Source organism: Eptesicus fuscus, chromosome 2 (genome assembly GCF_027574615.1).
Source record: "Eptesicus fuscus isolate TK198812 chromosome 2, DD_ASM_mEF_20220401, whole genome shotgun sequence".
NCBI lineage: Eukaryota > Metazoa > Chordata > Mammalia > Chiroptera > Vespertilionidae > Eptesicus > Eptesicus fuscus.
In genome coordinates this window covers 23809511-23819280 of record NC_072474.1, presented here as the reverse complement: position 1 = coordinate 23819280, position 9770 = coordinate 23809511, and positions in this window count along the sequence as shown.

The following is a 9770-nucleotide window of genomic DNA, read 5'->3' as shown; positions in this document are numbered from 1 at the left end:
GGGTTCTGGCTCCCGGTCTGCTGCAGCCTCGTGGGATGGGCTGAGCAGGTCACTTCCTGCTTGCGGGCTTGTGGTCTCCTCAGTGAATCAGTGTCCAGAGGAGGACCGTGTGTGGTCATCAATCCGCTCACCACAGAGCCTCCTGGTGGTTTGCGGGGGGAACACTGGGGTTTGGTACAGAGAAGTGATAGTCAGAACTTCTGTTATTTCCCTTCTTCCCCCCCCGCCCCCCCATTACCCCCTGCCCCCAGATCTTGCGTCATTTTGGATCAGCCAGAGAAGAGATTCTGACTGGAGTCTCACTCATCCCCAGTGTCCTGCTCCTGCCCACCTGCTATAACAAAGTACTCTAACAACAGGAATGGACTCCGCACAGTTTTGGGGGATGCCAGCAGAGTTGGGTTCTGGAAAAGGCCCCTTTCCTGGTTGCAGACAATAAGACAATACACAGCCTCCCGAATGGCAGAAGGGGTGAGGGAGCCCCCTGGGGTCCTTTTTATAAGGGCACTAATCCCGTTCATGAGGGCTCCATTCTCATGACCCAGTTACCTCCCCTCTCCTAACACCATCACGTTCAAGGTTATGCTTTCACTGTCTGAATTTAGGGGAGACACAAACATTCAGTCCATAACATCCAGCAAGGCCAGACACTGTGGGTCAGCCAACCTCCGGCATTTGCTCTCTTCCTCCCACTCTAGGATCTCCAGCCACCTTTCAGATCTAAGGTTCTGTGGCTCATTGTTTCTTCTCTTATCTTCTTCATCTTTCATTAAAAAACAAGCAATTATGTGTACCGGAGACTGTGATGTCTCATGATTTGCAAGAGCTGGGAGAGGTGGCTGGAGCCCAAGGCAGTGAGCACAGGTGAGGTAGGGAACTTCGCAGCCACCTCTGCCTAAGGCTGAAGGACACAGTTGCTTTTGGAATATCAGAAGCCAGGGTTCCTGGCCTGAGCTCCTGCCTCACTGGGGCCTTCTGGTCCTCAGTGCCCTCCTCTATCACATACGGAGGCTGACTCTGCTGGTCACCAAAATCCCGTCTAGCTCTAACCTCTTTTTATGCTGCTGCTCCAGTTACTGGTACTTCACATAGGCGTGAGCTAGCGCTGACTGCAGCATGGAGAGAGGCAGAGCTTGGAGGAACGAAGCTCAGAAGTCCTGCACAGACTTCTCTGGTGCTGCTTGACTCACAAACTAAAGCAAAGAGCATGAATAAGATATATACTTTCAATGGGAAGGTTTGCCCTTGGCATCTTTTTTTTTCTTCCTTAAATTGTATCAGAAAAATTTTTAAAAATTACAGAAATTTTATTTTAATTTGGAAATGTTATTTTATAAAACTCACCTATAATCACCTGACCCTGACATTATACACATTAACATGTTTGATTTTTCTGTTTCAGTGTTATCTCAATTGCATGATTATTACATAGTTGGGAAACATTTGTCCTATGCCTTATTGTGTCATGAACATCGTTCCAAGTTTCTAGTCTCCATAATCATCATTTTAATGTTTGCAAATTATTCCATCCACTACTGTAATGGCATTAGATTTTCTCCAAGTTTTTGCTGCTATAAACAATGCTACAGTGAACATCTTCATACTAACGGATCTGACCAGTGATATTTCTAACTCCCTAGGTATTATGATCTTTACTCCTGGGAGCAGCACCCTGCTGGTCTGCCAGATCCCCAGCACATGCTTTCCAGAAAGCTTTGGTGCTAATGAGATCAGAGACCCTGCCGTCAGCGAGCCACGTCCTACCTGCACGACTTTGGGTAGTGTCTACAGCATGAGTTTCCCCAACTATAAAACAGAACAACTGTCAGGATTAAATGAAATAATCTATGTGAATACACACAGCGCAGAGCTTGATATGTAGTGATACTTACAATACTACTTCCGCCCTGCCTCCCAGGCAGTTGTTATTGATGGTGTTTTCTATCTAGTTGAAACCTGGAAAGGGAGTATGAACATGATGCTACATTTTGTTTTGCCAAAATTTTGTGGGTGTGTAATGTTAATTCAATCTAACTTATATATACTGAACTTCCATAAGCCTTTTACTGTGTAGCATATATAAAGCCTGATCCTAGTTCTCAGGGTATTTGCCATCTTTTAGGAGAAATAAAGCAAATGCGCAAATAGCTGTAATTGTGACACTAGATCTGTTGAGTGACATACGAGGAGTAAGGACTGCCATCGGGCTGCAGAGGAGAAAAGGGAACTTCCAGCCAGAGACTCACTTCCAGCTCGGCCCCTTTAAGTACACAGCCACCCACCCACCCACACCCACCGGCATGAGCCCTCTTCTTTTGGCTCTTATCTCATGATTATATCCTCTGGTTTCTACAGCTTGTTTAATGTGCTTCTGTTGCTGCTCTCCATTTAAACTTCTTGGATTAAAAACCCAGTTTTAAACCATTTTTCTCATGTCTGCCCTTGTGCTCCTTCAAGACATGACATCTAGGCCCTGGCCTTCACATACCAGATACACAGAGGTTACAGCAAACCGCCTGGCTAGCCACGACCCGAATTCCTACCCACATCCCGATTCATAGCTGCCAGGCAGCATGTTCAGGAAGTACATTTTGGTATAGATTGGTTTGTTCCTTTAAAATGAAAGGTATTTAAAAAAGTAGAAGGGATATCTAAGTGGTGGGAATGGGCCAAACAAAGGTGTAAAGACAGGAAATTGTCACAGCTTTGGGGAATGCTAAATCATTGCTCTGGAATACAGATGTACAAAGCAGCGAGTCATAGAAGGTAATTCTGGAATAGATAAGTTGAGGTAAAATTGTGGAGGCTGCGGAAATGTCAGTTAATAGTTTTAAATTTCAATTGAATGGTGCTGTGAAGCTATTATAGGGATTTCTAAGCTAAACATACTCAAGCTTTCCTGACACGGTCTTTTCTATGCAGGAAGGTTTATAATCCCATGACTGTGTGCATAAGGCTTCTGTTGGGCCCCTTTTGGGCCCCCTGTCGCCCCAGATGTCAGCTGATGTCACTTGCTTCAGCTGCAGGAGTACTTTGTCACTTTCTGGTCTGGGACTTCTCTGACGCTGCAGCCAGGACAAGAGGGACAATCCTAGGAGACACTGGGTCCTGCAGGCCCAGATGTGCAAGCACGTTAATCCACAGGGCAACCTGTCCCCAGGGGGGAGGACGGGGGGGGGGTGATAAATGCTATCCTCTGGGGCACATTCTGCACAGCTCCTACGAGTGTCCAGCAGGACTGAGCCCAGAACGTACTCTGGAGTTGCTGCCTTAATTTTCTGTTTTATTCTCTGCACTCTCCCCCTCCTATTCCTTGGGATCCTTTCCCAAAATAAATACCTTTGAGAAATGCCTTGTCTCAAGGTCTGTTTTCCCTTGAAAATTTGGGCTAAGACCCATGGGACTTGTGTCTGCCCTAGAGCAAAGATGATAAAAAGGTTCCAAACTGCATTTCAAATTCATTAGCTTATTGAACTATGTGGGGTTGTTTTTGTTCTTTTGTTTTCCAAAAATTTTTTAAGTAAAATATATTTAACATAAAATTTGCCACTTTAAGCATTTTTCAGTGTACAACTCAGTGGCATTGATCACATTCACAGTTTTGTGCTACCATCATCACTTACACTTCAAAATCCTTTCATCACCTCAACAGAAACTCTATCGCTATCAAGTAATAACTCTCCATGGTCCTCAGCCCCAGTAACCTCTGATCTACTCTCTTTCTCTATGAATTTGTATAGTCTAGATATTTCATATACATGGAATTACACAATATTTGTCCTTTTGTGTCTGGCTTATTTTACTTCACATAATGTTTTCAAGGTTCTCCAAGTTGTAGCATGTATCAGAATTTCATTCCTTTTTATGGCTGAATAATATAATATGTCTGTTGCCTGTATCTACCACATTTTGTTTTACCCATCCAACTTTTGTTGATGAACACTTGGGCATCCTCAACCTTTTGACTGTTGTGAATAATGCTACATTGAATATTGTTATCAAGAGTCTGTTTGAATCCTCATTTTATTTCCTTCGGGTATATGCCCAGGAGTGGAATTGCTGAATCATATGGTAATTCTATGTTAGCTTTTTAACAAACCAAACCACTAAACAGTTTTCCATAGCAGATGCACCATTTACATTTCTACCAAAAATGTAGGAATGTTTCTATTTCTCTACATACTCACCAACACTTGTTATTTATTTATTATTATTAGAGCCATTCTATTGGGTGTAAAATGTTTATCTCCTTGTGGTTTTGATTTGCATTTCCCTACTGACTAAAGATGCTGAACATTTTTTTCATGGGCTTATTGGTCATGTGTATATCTTCTTTGTAGAAATATCTGTTTAAGTCCTTTGCCTTTAAAAAAATGGGTTGTTTGTGGTTTTCTTTCTAAGATTTAGTTTTTTATGGATGCTAGAAATATAATTCGATATACACCAAATCTATAATTTGCCAATATTTTTCCCATTCTGTCAGTTGTCTTTTCACTTTCTTGACAATGTCCTTTGATGTACAAAAGGTTTTAATTTTGAAGTCCAATTTATCTATTTTATCTAGTTGCTCATGCTTTTGGTGTTATACCTAAGAGACCATTGCTAAATTCAAGGTTATGAAAATTTACCACTATGTTTTCTTGAGTCTTTTTTTTGTGTGAGACTTAATATGTCTTAGACAGTTCCCACATATAATCTTATTTAATCCTTGCAGAAAACCTATGTGGTATTATTGTTCCCTTTTGGTTGATGAGTAAATTTAAGCTCAAAATAGCAATTTGCCCCAAATTGTGCAACTAGTAAAATCATATGGCAGGGATTTGAACTAGTGTTTCTAATTTCCTGATAGATATTAATTTGGGGGTTCAGAAATTAGATATTATTATTTATGGAATTTCTCAGGAATTCCCTAAAGTTTAAGTTATTCTTAAAATATTTCCAACATTCTTTATACACTTTACTCATTATTACATGTCTAAATGTTTTATTTACTAGTAATAAATAAAAATATTAAAATTAGTAATGTTGATTAAAGTATAGTAAATGTTTCAACACTGGAAAATGCCCGCAAACAGTACTGGCTGGTATTCAAATAATGTAGTATTTGGATATCCCAGAAAGGTTACTGGAACTACAAAAAAGAAATCTCATGTAGAAATTGCCAATTTAAAAATTTATTTGATTTTGAAACTTGTTATTTCTTAGAACAACATTCAGAGGATTTAAATAAGGTATACAATGTGTATAAACTTATTAATATTTATTTTATGTGCCATAATGACTCACTATTGCAGCAGATGGGGCCAAAAATACACACTTATAACATGGCGACAGCTACAAGCAAGAATGACAGATTATATAGTGAATATTCCTCTCCTATTTTGATTGTTATGCTTGCTATAAAAATATAATACTATTTCTCTTTCCCCAGTTTCTCAAGTGATATTTTTTTCTCAGGATTTAGGAAAACAGAAATTTTCTGAGAAATTACAAGGAATAATTTCTTCATGAAAGCATTAATTAGAACCATATCTGGGTTTCCCCCCTCAAAAGTCATATTCTTCCCACTATTATATCTGGCAGCCTCTTAAGAAGGCTAAAAAAGAAGCAGAAAAGGGAAAAAAATTGGGTTTTATGACTAAGAGTTTTTCAGTATAATAACTTGAGACCAATTATTTGATGTATTAGTTTCCTACTGATGCTATAACAAATTACTACAAACTTAGTGGCTTAAATTAACACGGATTTATTATCTTATCATTCTGGAGCTCAAAACTTCAAAATCAGTTTCACTGAGCTAAAGTCAAGGTGTTTGCAGGACTGGTTTCTTCTGAGGTTTTCTTGTGTTTTTCAGTGTATAGTGGCTGCCTATATTCCTTGGCTTGTGGTTCTTTCCTGATATTCAAAATATATTACTCCGATCTCTGTTTTCATCATCATTACATCATCTTTTCCTCTCACTGTTAATTCCTCCTTCCTCCCTCTTTTAAGAACTATTGTGATTATATGGGGGGCCTCTGTATAATCCAGGATATTATCCCTCATCTAAAGATCTTTAAATTAATCATACTTGCAAAGTCCCTTTTTGCCATATAAACTAGCATTCACAGGTCCCAGAGAATAGGACAAGGACTTATTCAGGGACCATTATTCAGCCTACCATACTGGGCTTTGTGGTTTACTCTTCAAGTAAGAATAAAAGAGAAATAGGAATGTACAGGACCAGACAACAGGCAAAGAACATCATAGACAAAATTAATAAATTGAAAGAATGGAAAATTTACCTATTATGCCGAAAGTCAATAATGGATTAATATCTGAGAAATCAAGAGACATTTTCATATTGTTACTGTAGACAGTCATGGAGTACCAGGGACTCTTCCCTATTGACCAAGAGGGCACAGGGGGAGGCTCTTACACTGACTACGCCAAAAGCTAGAAATATGAATGGACAGGGCTTGCCAAAAGCTAGGAAGGTGAATGGATTGAATAGAAAAAAAAAAAAAAAGCCCTCCCCTCCCTATCTTTATAAGAATCCCGGTTTGAGCAGGAAGAAGAGATGGTCTTTGAAATGGAGGGAGGTTGGCCTTTAAAATGGGAGTCCACTATTCTTCCGGGTCTTGTGGCTCCTGAATAAAACCTCCTTTCTTTTGCACCAGCACCTGACTCAAGAGAGTTTGGCTTTCCTTGCAGCAGGCAGCCAAATTTCCATTGTGTGTGTGTGTGTGTGTGTGTGTGTGTGTGTGTGTGTGTTTTGTTTTTTTTTTGCTCAGTTATAATATGAACAAAAATTATATAACAATTTCAATGGAAAAGTCAACAAGGAAGCAATTTATAGCAGAGGTCACATGACTATAAGGCACAAAACACAATGATGAAACTCAATAGTAATCAGAGAAATCAAATTAAACAAGGAGCTATCACCTACTAAAAAGTTAGGAAATGCCAAATGTTCACAGGGATGTGCCTCCATACGTTGCTGGAGGAAATGTAGATTGATGCTGTCATTCTGGAAAGTGAACAGGTACCTATGCACACACCATGACCAGGAATCCCATCCCAGGCATACATTTGAAGAAATCCTCACATGAACCAAAAGGAGAAGTATTTTTGGTATTGGGAAGCTATAGCCAATCTTGCTGTACATCACTTGGGAGAGTGGGTAAATAAAATATATTCTTTTTAAAAAATATATTTTATTGATTTTTTACAGAGAGAAAGGGAGAAGAATAAAGAGTTAGAAACATCGGATGAGAGAGAAACATCGATCAGCTGCCTCCTGCACACCCCCTTGGATATACCCGCAACCAAGGTACATGCCCTTGACCGGTATCAAACCTGGGACCCTTCAGTCCGCAGGCCGACGCTCTATCCACTGAGTCAAACCTGTTAGGGCTATAATATATTCTTCCTAAAATTCACATGCATCAATGTACACATAAGCACATACCTCTATTCCTTGCTTCTTCACAAACCCTCAAATTGTCTCTTCTCAATATAGTAACAGAATAATCCAGTTACTATCTTGCTCAAAATATAGGACTCCTCTTATCAATCCTCTCCAAATCACTCAGAGTAAAAGCCAAACTCCTTGCAGTGGCTTAGGATTTCTACAAGATCTGCCTCAATCTATGAACACTTCTCCTTCCCCACACTCTCACTCAGCTCTGCTCCCCCCACACTGGCTCTGAACTGACTCCCACCTCTGGACCTTTTTGTTTGCTATTCCCCTTATTGTGATGCATTCCCTCAGGGGACCACAGGACTCTAATTTTTCAGGTGTTTGCTTAAATGCTCTCTTTCAGTGAAGACTTTCCCGATTATTTAGAAACACACCTCACTGTTGTTAGCGCCACCCTGGTCCTCCCTTTCCTGGTACCCTGGTTAATTTTCTCCATAGTTTGTCACCTTTTAATTGCCATATGCTATGCTTATTTTTATTTTTGTAGATCTCTCTCCACTCCCAGTTTAGAAAGTAAGTTCCACGAAGGCAGGGATTTCAAAAGATATTAAGATGCACGAGAACCCCAGGACCTTTTGAAACTTTTCTGTTTGGAAATCAGTCCAGCAGCATTTCAATGTATTTGTTTTTCCTGCTTCCCATGGATTTGGGTGTGATCTTTCCTCCTTTTCTGTGCAGGGCTGTTTGGTCACATCCAAGGCTCTAAGATCTCTACCAAAGCAAGTGGTAGGTTCACTTGTTTTTGTTTGCTTGCTTTTTAAAATAATTAAAAAAAAAGAATATGTATTTTGAATAAGAAAAAAAATCGCTGGATCTTTAGATACCAGCTCCTTCTCTCCTTTTCTCTTTAGGCAAATTTTTTTATTGCAATCTGGCTTCCTTTCTCCACCTAGAACATCCAACTGCTCCTAGCAGCTCCTAGTACTCATCAGAACCCAGAGGGGTGAGGGTCCCCAGAACTTAAACTTTATTAACTTCAGGATAAATTGGCCTCTGTTGTCCGGCCATCCTGCTTTCTTCATTGAGTTTATTCTCTCTCACTCACACTGTTCTATTGCTGACTTTTTTTATTTATTAATGTAGCATACACACAGAAGCACACAAATCGTAAGTGTATAGCTCAATGAATTTTCACAAGGTGAACGCATCGGCACAACCAGCACTCAAATCAAGAAACCAAAGGCTACTAGAGGACGACCCCCACCTGGGGATTTGTTGCATTTTTAGCTTATGAAAAAGGCCCAGGCAAGAAACAAACAAGTAGACAATGGAATAATGCATGTTTAGCCTAAAAATAATCTTTCATCTTTTCAAAAATAAGTTTCCCCTGAAATATATGCTTAATATTCCTGAATGTTCAGAATGAGCACCTACTAGACAATTTATAGTAGTATTTTAGCCTTTTTCTCTTCTTTAAAAATAAACTTAATGTTCTATTTAGTGGAGGCTAATTTTGGATATATGTGGCCAGTCTGTCTTTTGATACTGGAAGTGGATGGCTCCCAGGACAAGAAGTGCAGAATGGCGCCTTCTGACCTTACTCTGAGATAACAACACTCAAAATCTTGTCACCCTCTGTTCTCAAAAGCCTTTGCCTGGAATCCAGGCTCTCTTTAACAGTAAGCAAAGCAGAGGAAAATCTATGCTTCAGAAATGCTGGGGGGAAAACACAAAACAAACACCTCTAGCTCAAAATAGCCCTCCTGAAGTCGCTAGTTTCCCCTTCAATTTCTTTATTCCTTTACCTAATGCTTGTTCCCCTTGGCAAAGGCACAACCCCCCTAGAAAGGTATCATTTATGGCACTCTTCATATTCAACAAGTTCCACATCCTTTCCTGACAGATGCTTTTTGGGGTAGGGTAGGAAGAACAATATTCTGGGGAGAAAGGGAGTAGGCAGGGGAAAGTGACATTTGTGAGCATCAGGGCACTTCAGTGGTTAAGAGACGAAGCACGGGAGACAGACATAGGTTCAAATCTTAGCTCTGCCACTGCACAGCCTGTGTGCACTTTGAGTCATTGCATTCAACTTCCCTAAGAATTAGGTTCATTAACTACAGCATAGCACTGCTGTCCTGAGACTTTGATACGGGAGTCATCACAGTAATAGTGCAGTGAGGATAAAAGGAAATAATACATTTGTGGTGGGCAGTATAATGTCCCCCACAAAAGAAATTCACATCCCAATCCCGAACCTGTGATTACAGCACCTTATATGTCAGAAGGATCCCTTAAAAGTGGAAGAGGGAAGCAGAAGAGAAGGTCAGAGTGATGCAAAATGTCGTGAACAGAATTTGACCCACTGTTG